Source organism: Trifolium pratense, linkage group LG1 (assembly GCF_020283565.1).
Source record: "Trifolium pratense cultivar HEN17-A07 linkage group LG1, ARS_RC_1.1, whole genome shotgun sequence".
Lineage (NCBI taxonomy): Eukaryota > Viridiplantae > Streptophyta > Magnoliopsida > Fabales > Fabaceae > Trifolium > Trifolium pratense.
Genome location: NC_060059.1, coordinates 41,163,529 through 41,181,089, shown reverse-complemented (window position 1 = coordinate 41,181,089; position 17,561 = coordinate 41,163,529).

Sequence of the window (17,561 nt, the reverse complement as noted above, 5' to 3'; positions counted from 1 at the left end):
GCTTCATCGGAGTATTCTGAAAATTCCTTCCACTTGGATTGCTCTTAGTCTCGCGTCAATGTTTCTGATGGTGATTTAGATGCTAATATCTGTCATAAAAAAGGCACAGTTTGGGACCTAATTCCTGAAGTGAGAGAAACTTTGTATCCTCATCAACAGGAAGGCTTTGAAGTCATTTGGAAAAACTTGGTAGGAAGCATCAGTCTTAAAAACTTGGGACCTAATTCCTGCCAAGTTTTTCCAAATGACTTCAAAGCCTTCCTGTTGATGAGGATACAAAGTTTCTCTCACTTCAGGAATTAGGTCCCAAACTGTGCCTTTTTTATGACAGATATTAGCATCTAAATCACCATCGGAAACATTGACGCGAGACTGAGAGCAATCCAAGTGTAAGGAATTTTCAGAATCCTCCGATGAAGCTCTTTTTTCGTACCCTTCATATGGATATTTATCCCTCTGTGTCATGCGCAATACAAGTATGCAAAAGTCAGAACAAAATACAAAATAAAGCATGATGCCAATATATGAATCTCACAACAAGAAAATTAGTGAAACAATATATCACCATATAATATTGTCTACAATTTGAAGTAGTATTTCAATTTCAATTAAAAGATGAAGAATACTAATTTGTTTATGGATGACCATAGATTTCAATAAATATGAGAAACCTTAAATTACATAGAGGAGTAAAGTTAATAGTTCCGTCAAGTTGTGCGTAATTTTACAAGAAAGACCAAAGGATGAAAGACAAAAACCACCAAAGATGAATCATAAATCAATGTTGGAGATTTATTTAATTTCACTCACTCTTTTTTATATCCAATAATCAATATATTTTTTTGTTTCATTCTCTCATTTCTATTTTGGAGTACTTTGAAAGTCATTATTGAAAGTTCTTAAACCAAACTAAAAACAAATTCGCAATTAAATATTATTAAATGATTAAAAGACCAACTAAACAACAAGAAAAACGAGGGACATAATTAAACAAAAGAAAAAAATCTAAACAAAAAAAGAAAGAAAGAATTAAGCAAATTACTAAAAAAAAACCTCTAAAAGAAGTCGATATATCAACACAAGAACTAAAATTTAGTTAAATATGAAAGATCTTGAATTGCATAGAGGAGAGTAAGAAGCTATGCTATTTGGTATGTACTTTCAAGGAATGAGATCAAAAGATGAAAAAGATAAAACTAACATATATGAATCACATTTTATAACATGAGCTTATTTCAATATTTCTCATGACTAATATTAAATTTAATTATATGTATTTATACTTATCGTAGTTATTATATTTTATTTTAAAAAATATTTTAAACGTGCTTTTTAATCAAAGTTGCACGGGTTTATTTAATTAAAAAGAATACGGAAAATCAATCTACCCACATCTTATGAAATGAATACATAAGGTCAATAAATATAATTAGGGAAGTTATTATGCTACGTGACTCAAAGAATTTCAATAATAAACATATACGTTCATAAAATTAAGAAACCATAGACATAGTAAGTATATATAGATACTAGCTAGCATGGAGATTTTATCATATATATATATTGAGACTTTTGCAAGAAGAGTCATACATGTTTTGGTATTCAACTATTCATATTGTAGGTTTTATTTTGGTGTGTTTTCAAGTTTAAAGCTTATTCTATTTTTAATATCCATGTCCATTTTTCTTACTTTGTTAAGGTTCAAATTGTTCAAAGATAACAATGGAACAGATAAATCTGTTGATTTGGAATCACCAGATGGGTAGGTGTCAAAAATGATGAATTGATTTCTTACCTATGTAACTAAAGTTTTATTTTTGTTCGTCTGTAATCATGGATTCATGAATCCATTATTTTCAATTGTATCTTTCAAGTGGTATTTTTTGCTTATTTTCCTTTTTATCTCAAAAACATATTCAGAATGTAAGGAAGATTTGAAGGAGAACTTGAGTGAGTTTTGTCAATCCCTTGAATAATTTCCTAACTTATCAGCTACACTTAAAACAATGTCAACAAGTAAGTAGATCACCTTTTACCAACTTTTTATCCATTGTGTTTTTAAATTTACATATTTGTTATTTTTATATATGAACACATAGATGAAGACAAATGGTTTTATAGACAACCTCACCATTAACACTAATATTCATTGCAATTTCATGATTTTCAATCGTTACCAGTGTTATGAAGAATGATATGTTGCTGATTGGAAAATGGTGTATGTATTGGTGCAAGTTGTAAGTTACAAACTATTTTTATTTTATTAAAATATCAATTATTTACATTTTTTTATTAATAGTATAGGAAAAAAGTTGTTGAAAAATTGCACAAATGAAAAAAAATGATCAAAAAAAAATTTAGAATAAATTTTAATAATAAATAAAACTCAGCTCAACAAAGTCAATATATCAGCACAAGGCAAGCATGACTACATCTAATATACAAAAGTAAAAAAACAACTGTAAGAAAAAAAAAGTAAGAAAGCAAAGCAAGTTGCGACTATACTACCACGATGCATAAAAAGAAAATTAAGTTCTCATGCTATTACACTATTAGAATAAAATATAATGCACCTCTTCAAACTTATGAATATTAAGAGATATTCACTAAAAATTATATTAATTGTCCTTAATATACACAAATCTACAATGTAGGTTAATATTAAACAATTTTTTTTTAAATAACCTTCTTATGTTTAAATCCGAATAAAGATTATTAAATAAAAAAATTCAAAGCAAAATGAGCGGAGAAAAACCTCATAGTAAAAATAAAAAAAACAAACAATAGACAAAAAAAATCGAGACTAATAAAATCGGGATAAAATTTCACCAAGTGAATAATTGATAAGAACGAGAGGGAGGTAAGTAGATAAGTTATTTGGCATCTTAAATTGTATAGAAGGGAGTAAGCAGTAATGTTGCTATTTGATAGGTAATTTTCAGAACACGAGATCACCTGATAAAAAATGTCAAAACCACCATACTTCTTAGTTCAACATCACTCATGAGCAATAATTTCACCAAGTATAAGTATGTATGACCTCCAACTCTTATTAAAAATAAATAAATAAGGGATACATTAAAAATAAAAAAAACAAAGTGATTTGTGACTAAAATTGCAACTCATATAATGAAAACTAAGATTTTATACGATGACACAAATTAAAATACAATATGATACATCATTTCAATAAAAATTATTTTAATTTTGATAACAACTTTTTTTATTTTTAAACATAATTGAATATACATCATATCGTAAAAAGTATTTAACAATGTATTTTAATCGAATGTGTGATTATACTTATCACAATTATTATTTTTAATTTATAAGAATATTTTAATTATGTATTTTAATCGAACCCGTGCAACGCACGGGTTTACCCCTAGTTAATTTAGAAGAAGCACTAAATCATAATAAAAGATATAGGTTTAATACTTAGAATATGTAGAATAACTTGTAAATAGAATAAGTTTTAATACTTAGAATATGTAGAATAGACTATGTAGAATATCTTGTGAATAGAATATGTTTTAAAAGATATAGTTTTAATACTTAGAATATGTAGAATAGAATATGTAGAATAATATGACTCTATCTCTTGGTAATTCATTGGTTACCAAGAGTCTAACTTATGAAACTGGTGGCAATGCTATAGCCAATGAGTTGTCTAATAGGAATATCAAAATTAACAAGGAACTGTGAAGAATTCAGTTGTTTAGTCTATTAACCATCAGGCTGCCATGTATTGCCTAAAGCTTGGTAACAAAACATCTACATCTATTATTGTTAAGAGGTCATTGGTAAGCAATCAATTTGTCAATTATGAGCCTACAACTGACACATGCCTATGCATTTATATTTTCAAACTAAAGGTGACCTAACTAGTTCTTGAAAGTCCAAAAGAAATATAATAAATGATTTTGTGTATACAGGTTGTTCCTATAAACCTCAGTTATACATTAATAACTATATGAATGGTGATTTTGTTGCATTTGTCGATGCTAATTTGACCGTTATTTCTTTAGAGGATTCTAGATTAGATGGTCACGTGTTTGACTTGAGGTTGTATCCTCTGATCTAGAATCCTATGAATAAAGAATGGTCAAGTTAGCTGCCGCAGATGCAACAAAATCTCCATGCATATAGGTATTAACGTATCATTGGGTTTATATGAACAACCCTTATACCCAAAAATCATCAGTTATATTTTCTTTGAAATATTCAGAACCATTTAGGTCACCTTTAGTTTTCAAAGACAAATGCATAGGCAACTGCGTGTTAGTTGCATCCCCATAATTAATGAATTGATTGCTTACTAAAGATCACTTGGTAGGAATAGTTGCAGATGACTTGTTACCATGCTTTGGGCAACACTTCATGACTGGTGGTTAAAGGTCGAAGCAACAGAATCCATCACAGTTTCCTTGTGAAGTTGGATATTACCACTAGGGGGCGCCTCAGTTATAGCATTGCCACAAGTTTCACACGTAGGACTATTGGTAACCAATGAAGCCCCAGGAGATGGCGTCATGTTATCACCGCAAATCTCAATCACATATTTCATTCAATTGTAAAAGTTTTTCTATATAATAACTTTTATTATGCGAGATCTAGCTAAAAGACATTTTGCATATATAGATTTGAAGTCAACCTCTCAAACTATAGATCGACGTAAGATCTTAATAACTTAATTAAGTGTCAAATTTTTTGTAGGCACACTCTCACTAATGGGGACGAAGACGTGAATTTCAGGGAAACTCCACCATTTGAAGGTTCAATGAGTCATCATCCACTGATCCGCCATTACTATTATGAAACTGAGTTCATCATCGGAATTTGAGTTAAGTCTATTTATTGAATATTCATATTGTATATTTATGTTTATTATTCACAAAATTAAATTGTAAAATATAGTTAAAAAAATTATTCACCATAAAAGTTAGAAATAAAATATATTTTTTTATCCAAAAAAGCAAAAAATATTATTCATTGGTAATTAGATTTATTATGTAATGTTTAGTATTTTAGGAAAACAAGGTATAAATTCTATAAACAAAAAATATAATAATAGGCTATTAATTTAGAAGAAGCACTAAATCATAATAAAAGATATAGGTTTAATACTTACAATATGTAGAATAACTTGTAAATAGAATATGTTTTAATACTTAGAATACGTAAAATATCTTGTGAATAGAATATGTTTTAAAAGATATAGTTTTAATACTTATAATATGTAGAATAGAATATGTAGAATAATATGACTCTATCTCTTGGTAATTCATTGGTTACCAAGAGTCTAATTTGTGAAACTGGTGGCAATGCTATAGCCAATGAGTTCCCTAATAGGAATATCAAAATTAACAAGGAACCGTGAAGAATTCAGTTGTTTAGTCTATTAACCATCAGTCTGCCATGTATTGTCTAAAGCTTGGTAACAAAACATCTACATCTATTACTGTTAAGGGGTAATTGGTAAGCAATCAATTTGTTAATTATGATCCTACAACTGACACGGGGAGGCCTATGCATTTATATTTTCAAACTAAAGGTGACCTAACTAGTTCTTGAAAGTCCAAAAGAAATATAACAAATGATTTTGTGTATACAGGTTGTTCCTATAAACCTCAGTTATACATTAATAACTATATGAATGGTGATTTTGTTGCATTTGTCGATGCTAATTTGACCGTTATTTCTTTAGAGGATTCGAGATTAGATGGTCACGTGTTTGACTTGAGGTTGTATCCTCTGATCTAGAATCCTATGAAGAAAGAATGGTCAAGTTAGCAGCCGCAGATGCAACAAAATCTCCATGCATATAGGTATTAACGTATCATTGGGTTTATGTGAACAACCCTTATACCCAAAAATCATCAGTTATATTTTCTTTGAAATATTCAGAACCATTTTTTTACAATATTTTACAATACTGTATTTATTTATGAGTTTTACTTCTCGCACCTTCCGGGATACATGTGTGCCCCCTGATATTCCTAATTTATCTCTATCGCTATTTAGAAAGCGATTGTGTAAAATGGCAAAACAGAAACACCGTAGTTCGCATGCTACGTAACGAGAGACGGTGTTCAAGAGCAATTACAGGGTCGGGCCTAAGAGAGTTGTCACTCAAGCAAGGATTTTAAACCCTCCAATTATTTATTCCTCATATTAGGCCTTGATTTAAATATATTTCTGTAAGTTAAATTCTTTAAACATCTTTTAATCTAGCTTGGTTATTAGTTACACGGAAATTTGTACACTTGTAGTTCAGGATCTAGATCCTCTCCGGTCTTTTCTCTTATGTTTTCATCCTGTCCCATCTCAACCATCTATTCATATTTTTTTCTCTCTTCCGCACTATTATTTTTTTCCTAACAACCATTAAATTAGAAAATGGAGATAAGGCACAATACATTTAGCAGGAGAGGATCTAAATCTTTGTAGTTCATGTTTCAAGTTTGATCCCAAAGATAATTATTTTATAGGTTATACATATTTAAATTCTTTTTTTCTTCATATTTCTATCAATACGGTGTTAGTTGTTGGAAATATATTAACGTGTGCAACCAAAATATGCAAAAGTAATTTACAAATCAATGTTCAAACTCCAAAATATGCAAAAGTAATTTACAAATCAATGTTCAAACTCCAAAATATGCAAAAGTAATTTACAAATCAATGTTAAACTCTGACTCGGAGCGATACTCATATTTAGTGTCCGACAAGCCTCAAATAAAATTATACCTTCAGTGTTCTTAATTTTCATATATCTTTGTCACCACACTTAAAAAGCCTCAATTTAAAATTGACAGTTTCTCTTCCTACCCCCAACAGTTCTTTTTCACCCCCTAGCATGCAAAAAATTTCAAAAAATACATTCCGACGTGTTTTTCTAATGTAAAATTTACACTGAAAAAAAATTCAGAAAATGTTTTCCAATTATTTTTGCACGCTAGGGGTGTGAAAAAAAACTGTGGGGGTGGGAAGAGAAACTGTGTTTAAAATTTGTTTTAGGCCTACAAATACATTACTTGGGCAATTAAATCATGACTCAGAGATCTCTCGGTGGTTTAATCTCTGATCCAGTCTTTTAAACATTGCTATGAAGTAAATAACTGATATTTATTAAAAAACAGTCAAAGCATGCATCGATGGTTTTTATAAACAAGGTGTGATGAAAAGCAGCAATGGCTCTGCTTTTTCAATAGCCAGCTATGTAGGGATATAATTACAAATGACTATGCACAAAAAGCTTGGAAGGTACACATACTGAGAATGAACTATACTACTAACTATAGAGTATATAATCCATATATTTGTTAAATGGTGTTCATGGTTTTTTTTTTTTTTTTGGAATCAAATGGTTTTCATGGCTATCTATATGTATATTACATTATGAATATAATGAAGTACTAATACTTGATTTAATGAACCATATTATGCAAGATTAATTAAGCCTTTGGAGGCACGTTGGTGTCCATGGGAATTGTTGGAGTGGAATGACCAGCACCGGGACTATGACCTGGATCCGTTGGCCGGAAATCATCGATCAATTTTTCACCCTCAACACCGTCATATGAATTATGTGAATCTACTGTATTCACGGCTTCATTTTCTAACATGTTACGGTGCCAACGGACTATGTTTTCGTATGTTGGCTTGTACTCCAACTTGTTCTCTGTTTTCATTAGGGGCCTTCCAAGAGTTGAAAAAGATAAACTGAAAAAAGTTAAGACTAGAAGAATAGAACTTATTGTGAACACAAGCTTAGAATTGGCCATTGTATAATTTTGAGAATGAGAGGTTTAATTGAAAGAAGAGAATTTGATATTTGAATGTGTAATGTGTTTTTATATTTGATGCGTGTACATAGGGTATATATAGGCCTTGAGTTCAAAAGTTCAACATCTATCACTAGTAGAATATACTATATACCAATATTTAATGAGAATTTAGAATGTGGTGGATGATCTTTATTCTTTAACATGATTATACTCCCTCAAGATTCTCTTTTTACAAAAGGTCAATCTTCCATGACCCAGGGAGGGAACCATATATATGCCCTTTTGCTAATTAATTTATTTTAGAATGTAAAGTATGAATATTTTCCATAACTAAATAATAGTTTTAACTTGTATGGACATTTTTTCCATAACATGCAATTTTTTTTCTTTCTTTTTATTGTTTATACTTGTTGAATTTTTGTTTTTGTTGATAGAGTTATACTTGTTGAATTTGACGCTAGGCTCTTTAAAAAAATATGAATATCAATTATCAAATGTTAATTAATAAATTAATATTATATTTTTGGTTCAAAAAAAAATTAATATTATATTTTAATTTTAATTTCTACATATATATATATATATATATATATATATATATATATATATATATATATATAGTGTAAAAACTTTTTTACATAAATGCATTATTTTTTAGACATATTTCCCTTTTAAGTTCTTTACACACTGTATTTGGAGTCTATAAGTATAGGCCAAGAGATGAAGATGAAGCACCACTTAATTTCCCTTTTGGTGTACAAGTCTATTTTGGGACGTACAACTCATGTAAGTGAGGGTATCTTCCAGTGATTCTTGTACACGACACGATTGTGGTTTTGCTTCTCTTTCTACTACAATTGGAAAAACTTCATTCATCATCATAAATATATGTCTGTAGTGCTCCACAACTGCACAAACGTACTTCCACTATCGTATATGTCTTGAATAGACGTTTCTGGTTCCAATGACACTTCCAGTTTGTTTGGCAGCCCCTAGTGTAATGTAGCTATAAGCTAGATTCCATAATCCATAGTACTTTGAGAAATTAAGATATTTCAAGTTAAGTTCACCACTCACTCTTCATTCATTTGACTAGTTTCAAATTATGGATGGAATATTCTCTTTGTTGAGTGGCTTACTTAACACAACCACGGATTCTATGGGGAGCCATGCATTCAGAATATTGTAGACCTTATAATTGAGACGGATGGTGAAGATTAATAACATAAAAAATAAGTAAAAACTATATAGTAGATCGAACAATTGAAATCACCCTACAGTCATTATTTGATGGCAGAAAATCCATTTCCAAAAACCATACATGCAAATGTTGATTAGTGAAAAATTGTTGGTTTAATCCATGTTCCAACTATAAAATGTTCTTACACGGTAGATATCCGTTCCAAAAAAAAATTAAAAAGCTAATAAAGAAGGCATGCAATCTACAATTTTTTTAAATATTTATTTATTTATTTATTTACGTGGCAAAACATGTTGATGTGACGTGAATCATTTAAGTGATATTCATGTGTGCATTGATTTAGTCAAAATTAGCATTTTGCAAAAGAAATTAAAGTTAAGGGATAAAAGTGTTATTATGAAAGTTAAAGGGCATAAATTGCAAATTTGTGAAAGTTAGGAGCCAAAATTATAATTTAGCCAAATATATAAATTTGGTTAACAAAAACTTAAAATAAAAAATACTGTATTTTGTGAAATAGAAATATCTTTAGTTCAATTAAATGACAGATCTCTATTGCATATTTTTCCTCTCTCAATCTCAATGCCTAGATATGTTACTAGTAAAAGTGCAAGGGAATCTTGACCAAAATGCGCACCACTAAAACTTGAAATACCAAATTGGCAGCAAAAGAAAGGTATATACACTTCTAAACCCCACTAGATTTCATGTGGACCCTTTTGCCTCACTCCCATTATTAATCAAATCAAATGAATACTATAATTATATTCCAATTTGCTTCATAAAGGAAACATGAGAGGTTTCTTCAACTCATAGGTTGGCTCCTCAAGCCAGGGAAGTTCATAACCACTGAATGAAGAATGGAGCTAGGTCCCACCACAGAGCACAACTTGTTTATGGTAGGGGTCATTTCTCCAATCTCACCACTTTTATTTATGTCCATTGCTTGTGTGTGTTTTTTTTTTTTTTACTAAAAAGATAACGATATTCATTCATTCCAATAATTGATATAGTACATCAGATTCAAATACACATTCAACATCGCTAAAAATAAAAAGGATGAATCTGTGAACAAACTCACAGCATCCGTGTTAATAGCATACAACGACAACGCTTGATTCATGTGTAACTAGTAAAATTAGGTTGGAAATTTGTTAGGCTATGTTTTGCATGACAAAAATGTAACAAAGTTTTTTTTCTTTCTTTACTATATAATTATTTTGTGTGTTAATCTTCTAGTTCGGGGAAAGAAGCTCCGATATAATTTTGAGTTCGACTGCAAAATATATAAAGTTTAGACAATAATTGCTCCCGTAAAGTCAAACTCAAATTCTTCCGAACAATTTGTCCCAGAGAGCTCAACGATATACTAGTTTTTAAGAAAGTGATCTTGATAATTTAAAGTTCTTCCAAACCTTACGTAAAAATTGGAAAAAAAGATACTACTATTTTACCTAAAAGTCAAGTTTAAAGTGTAACAAAGTTTGATATTAGTTTACCAAACCGACAATAATAGTATTATGTATTATAGTTTGATTTTTAAAGTTTGAAAGTTTGTTTAAAATTCTACTTTAGATTTTCTTTTTAGTGAAAGCATATACCACTCTCAAAGTGGCGACTGATATAAGCTGTTTTTGTAAATGGACTAATATGCTACTAGGTCGTTGATATTAAATGAAACAATATTTAGGATCTAACACAATATTTTAACAATATAATTTTAAATGACATCCTACGTATATTTTATTTTATAATTTATAACAACACTTTGCTTTTGTTTTATTTTAAGTTTGTTTCAAGATTGTACTTTGTGTTTGATGATATGCATGAGAAAGACAAACTCGTTTTGCTGGTACCATATCTTGAGTAAAAGGTTTGTATACCACTAAATTCAACATCTTCCTCACATCGTCACAAATAACTTGTTAACATGTGGTTGAATTGACCATGTTAGAGATCAACTGCAATAGACATGAGTGAAACACCGATAAATATTTTATTTCAAAGATGGAGAAATTTAATGATTGTGAATTTGCATATTTTTTACCATCACCCATAAGTGGAAGAAATTTGTTGGATTCTGTTGATTAAGATTTTGGTTTGGCAATTCCACATTGGCAAAAAGGATAGAAAGTGTCCCCACATTTGGTCTTTTTTTTTTTTTTTCTTTTTTAGATGTGATAACATCACTTAAAACTCACATACAGAGAACTATATGGTTTCAAGTTTATACTCAAGTGAAGATGTTCAACCTAATAATAATACTAACATTGTCGCAACTAACTTATCATGGTTCACCCTTAAACTTGAGCTATGTCCACTCCCAACGTTTGTAAGTTTGTCAGCGCTATAATCTTGAGATACAACATGTCTTGAATTATGATGCAAACCCATATCTAGACCTTCAAGCTCTAAGAGCTTATCTACCTTAGTCGCAACTAACTTATCATGGTTCACCCTTAAACTTGAGCTACGTTCAGCCCACACGTTTGTAAGTTTGTCAGTGTTATAATCTTGAGATACAACAGATCTTGAATTATGATGTAAACTCATATCTAGACCTTCGGGCTCTAAGAGCTTATCTACCTTAGTTTCAATTAACTTTACAACACTCAAAGAATAACTAAGTATTGACTTGAGCTTGTTCTAACAAATATATGTGAAGTTTGTTTGGATCTAAGCTAACAAGAAACTCAAACTATATGAGAAGCATAAATGAAATATGCCCAGTACACTCAATGAATATTTAGACCCCAAGTATATAGTAATAGAGATGGAGTGTGAGTGATAAAATAATAGCTTGAAAACCAATGAGATTAAAATTAGTTTTGTATTATGTTGTAGCTCGAACTTTTGCTCTTCTAGTGTGATATTGCATGCTACATAGATGCAGTTTGCGTTGTGTATCTTGTCCACCAAGTATTGCATGCTACACCAAATATAGTCATTGTTCACTTTAATGACAGCTCACAAAGTCTTTGCTCATGATTGCTTTTTCGAGTCCAGGGTACAACCTTGAAATATAACACATTTTATCACCCAAAAACAGATGGTCAAATAGACAGCTGCATTTGAAACCAAGGCCAAGTCAGCTTCACACCCTTCCTCACCCAGCATGTGGGCCACACTGTGGGATCTTCCTCACCAAACAATTTAGGCTTTCTGCTGGACCGCAATTGGACTTCAACCACAACCTCGAAGACAATGTTCTATTTATAGTGGGCTAGATCATGTCAAGCCCAAGAGAATAATCAAGAAACCTTTGTAGATGAAAAACTTTAATTCTAAGTGACTGCATAATTTTATTTTTTAATTATAATATTTTCATTGTTGTTATTTTCGATAGGCTCTCTTCCCGCCCCCCATGTTTTTTTTTCACTCTTAAACCAATTTTTTTTTGCGCGCTAAAAGGGGGTGAAAAAGAAACACGGGGGGCCTAATGAGAAGCCATCGTTATTTTCCTTCAAAGTGGCCCAGGGCCCAATTGTTTGGCCCAAATCAATTAGGGTTATCTAAGTATTTAAAGGGTGGCTTGCTTCCTTGAATTTTATGAAAAAAATCTAATTGCAGCCTTTTATTTCTTATTTTTATGTGCCCTAGTTTTCTTGCACAACTCTAGTTTAATCAATAGTTGTAGAACCCTCCATCAACAACTCGTCATTGAATCATTTCACCATGAACTTCCATTCCACGATTTGATTACTTCTTTTTTCCACCTTCGTCCACCTTCACCTTTGTAAACCATCATTCCAGGTATATTTGTTTTCTCTTTCTTTGTTGATTATGATAATTTTTTAATTCAATCTTAAGATAATTTTAATTTCCGGTCCCCCAATCATGTCAGATCTGAAAGGCATTTCCTAGATCTAGATTTCAAGTTGTTAAACCTCTCAAACTCTAGATCGACACCGGTCACCGGATCTAAAATTTTCCATAGCGAGGGATTTTTTTTTAGCACCACTAGCAAACACTAACTTGAGTGTCATATTATTTGCAGGTACACACCCATCTTCGGAGGTGAATAGGTGGATTCGGCCAAATAACGCCACCATCAAAACGTTCAAAGATTCATCATTCACCGATCCGCCAAAACAATAAGTTAAGTCCATTTATTTTAATATTCATGCTATAATATATTTATCTTTATTATTCACAAAATTAAATCGTAAAAAAAAATAAAAGAAAATAATATTCAACACAAAAAATTAAAATAGCAATAAATTATATTTTTTACACAGAAAGACAATAAATATTACTCATCGGTAATTAAATTTTAATATGTATTATTTTGTATTCTAGGAAGACAATATTACTACAATGGTATAAATTCTATAAACAAAAAACATAGCAATTTGCTATTAATTTAGAAGAAATTCTAAATAATAAAAAAAGATATAATTTTAATGCTTTACATATTTTTATCAAAATACTACAAATCGATAAAAAGAAAACTATTCAGTCAAAATAAAATAATATAATACTAATTTAGTTCAAAAAAATTATATATTAATTAATATCATTTATCATTTTCCTATATTTATATTATTGACTAATAATTAAAGTTTAAAATTTGTACTATTTATTTTTAAGGAAATCGGTATTAGTATTGTATAACTTCCATATAATAATTTCAATAATATGTTAGTTGAAAAAAATTATAAATTTATTACTAATTAGTCAAAAAAATTTAATATATTGCTATAATTTCATTTTATGTTTTACTATAATTTCTATTACTAATTATACTTTTTACTCTTTAATTTAAAAAAAAAAATAAAAAATTACTCTTTATATCCCACAATATAAGTTATTTTATAGAACAATTTATACAACTAGTTGGGATATGTGAATGGAATCTGTAGGATAATATGACTCTATCTCTTGGTAATTCATCGGTTACCAGGAGTCTAACTTGTGAAACCGGTGGCAAATGCTATAACCAATGAGTCCCCTAATAGGAATATCATAATTAATAAGGAACTGTGAAGAATTCAGTTGTTTAGTCTATTAACCATCAGTCTGCCATGTATTGCCTAAAGCATGGTAACAAAACATCTACATCTATTACTGTTAAGGGGTACTTGGTAAGCAATCAATTTATTAATTATGGGCCTACAACTGATACAGGGATGCCTATGCATTTATATTTTCAAACTAAAGGTGACCTAACTAGTTCTTGAAAGTCCAAAAGAAATAGAACAAATGATTTTGTGTATACATGTTGTTCCTATAAACCTCAGTCATACATTAATAACTATATTATGGTGATTTTGTTGCATTTGTCGATGCTAATTTGACCGTTTTTTCTTTAGAGGATTCTAGATTAGATGGTCACGTGTTTGACTTGAGGTTGTATCCTCTGATCTAGAATTCTATAAAGAAAGAAGGGCCAAATTAGCAGCCGCAGATGCAACAAAATCGCCATGCATATATATATATAGCTATTAACGTATCATTGGAGTTTATATGAACAATCATTATACACAAAAATCATCAGTTATATTTTCTTTGAAATATTCAGAACCAGTTAGGTCTCCTTTAGTTTTCAAAGACAAATTCATAGGCAACTGTGTGTTAGTTGCATCCCCATAATGAATTGATTGCTTACTAAGGACCATTTGGTAGGAATAGTTGCAGATGACTTGTTACCACGCTCTGGGCAACAATGCATGACTAGTGGTTAAAGGTCGAAACAATAGAATTGATCATAATTTCCTTGTGAAGTTGGATATTACCGCTAGAGGACGCCTCAATTATAGCATTGCCACAAGTTTCACACGTAGGACTACCGGTAACCAATGAAGCACCAGGAGATGGCGTCATGTTATCACCGCAAATCGCAATCACATATTTCATTCAATTGTAAAAGCTTTTCTATGAAATAACTTATATTATGTGAGATCTAGCTAAAAGACATTTTGCATATATAGATTTGAAGTCAACCTCTCAAACTATAGATCGACATAAGATCTTACTAACTTAATTAAGTGCCAAACTGTTTGTAGGCACACTCTCACTAATGGGGACGAAGACGTGAATTTCAGTGAAACTCCACCATTTGAAGGTTCAAAGAGTCATCATCCACTGATCCGCCATTACTATTATGAAACTGAGTTCATCATCGGAGTTTGAGTTACGTCTATTTATTGAATATTCATAGTGTATATTTATGTTTATTATTCACAAAATTAAATTGTAAAATATAGTTAAAAAAATTATTCACCATAAAAGTTAGAAATAAAATATATTTTTTATCCAAAAAAGCAATAAATGCATGAGATGCATGAGAAAGACAGACTTGTTTTGCTGGTACCGTATCTTGAGTAAAAAGTTTGTATACCATTAAATCCAACATCTTCCTCACATCGTCACAAATAACTTGTTAACATGTGGTTGAATTGACCATGTTAGAGATCAACTGCAATAGACATGAGTGAAACACCGACAAATATTTTATTTCAAAGATAGAGAAATTTAATGATTGTGAATTTACATATTTTTTACCATCACCCATACATGGAAGAAATTTGTTGGATTTTGTTGATTAAGATTTTGGTTTGGCAATTCCACATTGGCAAAATGGATAGAAAATGTCCCCACATTTGGTCCTTTTTTTTAGATGTGATAACATCACTTAAAACTCACAAACAGAGAGCCGTATGGTTTTAAGTTATACTCAAGTGAAGATGTTCAACATAATAATAATACTAACATCATCAATTGAGTCAAATCTTATGGATAATATATACTTGGTCATTTAATTGTATTATTTTTATTTTGTCATTTGAATGAAGATTATTTTTGTGTAAAAAACATCAAACAAATCAACATATTTATTTACTGCCCTTTTTCCTCATGTGCGTATATTTTCTCGGGCTCTTCTCCCCGGTTGATTTCTTAATTCCCTACAAAGTGTATCTTCTTACATGTTATTCGTATTTTCTCAAAAGTTTGTTATATGTAAAAAAAAAAATTGGTGTATTTTAAGTTAGGAAAATGTTAATTAACATGCAAACATTTTCTTAAAATTTGTGTTTTTTTTTTAAAAAAATTAAACAATTCATATTATTTGATATAAAATTTCTATGTTTATATATCTTAACGTGTGCTCTAGGAACACATTAGTTAGTATGACTCTTTAAGTTAAAAACTATACGGATTGAAACATATAAAAGAATACATCTTAATTATATCATTTTTATACTATCCAGAAACATGTTTAGTAAAAGTTAGAAATGTGTGATTTTTTTTTTAAAAAGATATATATACTTCCACACATGTGTGATTTTTTTTTTAGAAATGTGAGGTGAGAAAAGAAGTTATGTCCTCAGCTAAAATGCTGGACTTGGTTGTGATTCCACAATTGCATAATTGGGCCTATAAAGCCCAATGAAATAAATGCTAACCGATTTGTTGTGGAAGTTGAGGACGGTGATTGAAACAACGCAAGTTGGACGGAAAGAAAAGACGCGGAAGGAAGCCGCCGAAACTGAATTAGAATTTAGAGTATTTATTATTTTTGGATAAGAACTCTGAATTAGATTTTTGGACAATCTAATCCTTGTGCTCTTTCTTTACAACGTTTTGCTAAATACAGAAAGAAAAACATTAATTCATAGAGGAGTAACGTGTGGATGTAAAATGCAATAAATTATTTCATAAAAAGAAATACATTAAAGAAATTTATTATTAAATTAATATGATTAACTTTTCAAAAGATCCTTTAAAAGAAGTTTATTTTATAGGATAAAAGAAGTTATTGTTTACAACAAAAATCTTTTAAAAAGATAGATGGATGACAATTATTTCAATTTTTGTTATAAATATTGATGATGACACTTATTATATAAGGCAGAAGAAATAAAAGTTTATATATTTCTAAAGTTTAAAGATGGTAAGCAGTCGGTGTAATGAAAGTTTACACGAATATCTAATTAGAAATCGTCACTCTTTCATGTCATATAAGTAGTTTCAAAATAACCATACATGATAAAATATTATTGGTTGTTTGTGTAACATTCTTTTACTATGTCTACTTATATTTCTATTGTAATTTTCTTACATGTTATATTAATTATTTGATATCAGAGAAAAAATGACCATAATAATCTAAAATTTGGTCGAAAGATAAGTACAATATTTCAAAAATTATATTGAATGAAATCCGAGTCTACTTAATCCGAATAATTCGGCCTTTTTAAATTGTTTTTACCCATGAATCAAACTCATTTTCTGATCAATTAGAAATTGTATGGTATTTGCGTAAAAAAAAAGGAAATTGTATGGTATTTAAGTATAAATAAATTTTCTTATTTTGTATATAGATTTTTTTTTTTTTTTATAAAATTGTATAAAGAAAATTTAGGGTAAGAGATTTTATGGCTTATAAAAAAAAAATATTTATGGCTGATACAATTTACCATCCAATTTTTATAATATTAATTAATATCCAATCTTTCCATAAAAAACTTCCAAATATCCAGATTTAAATTTTTTATTACACAGATATATATATATATATATATATATATATATATATATATAAATAAATAAAATCCAAATTTACTATT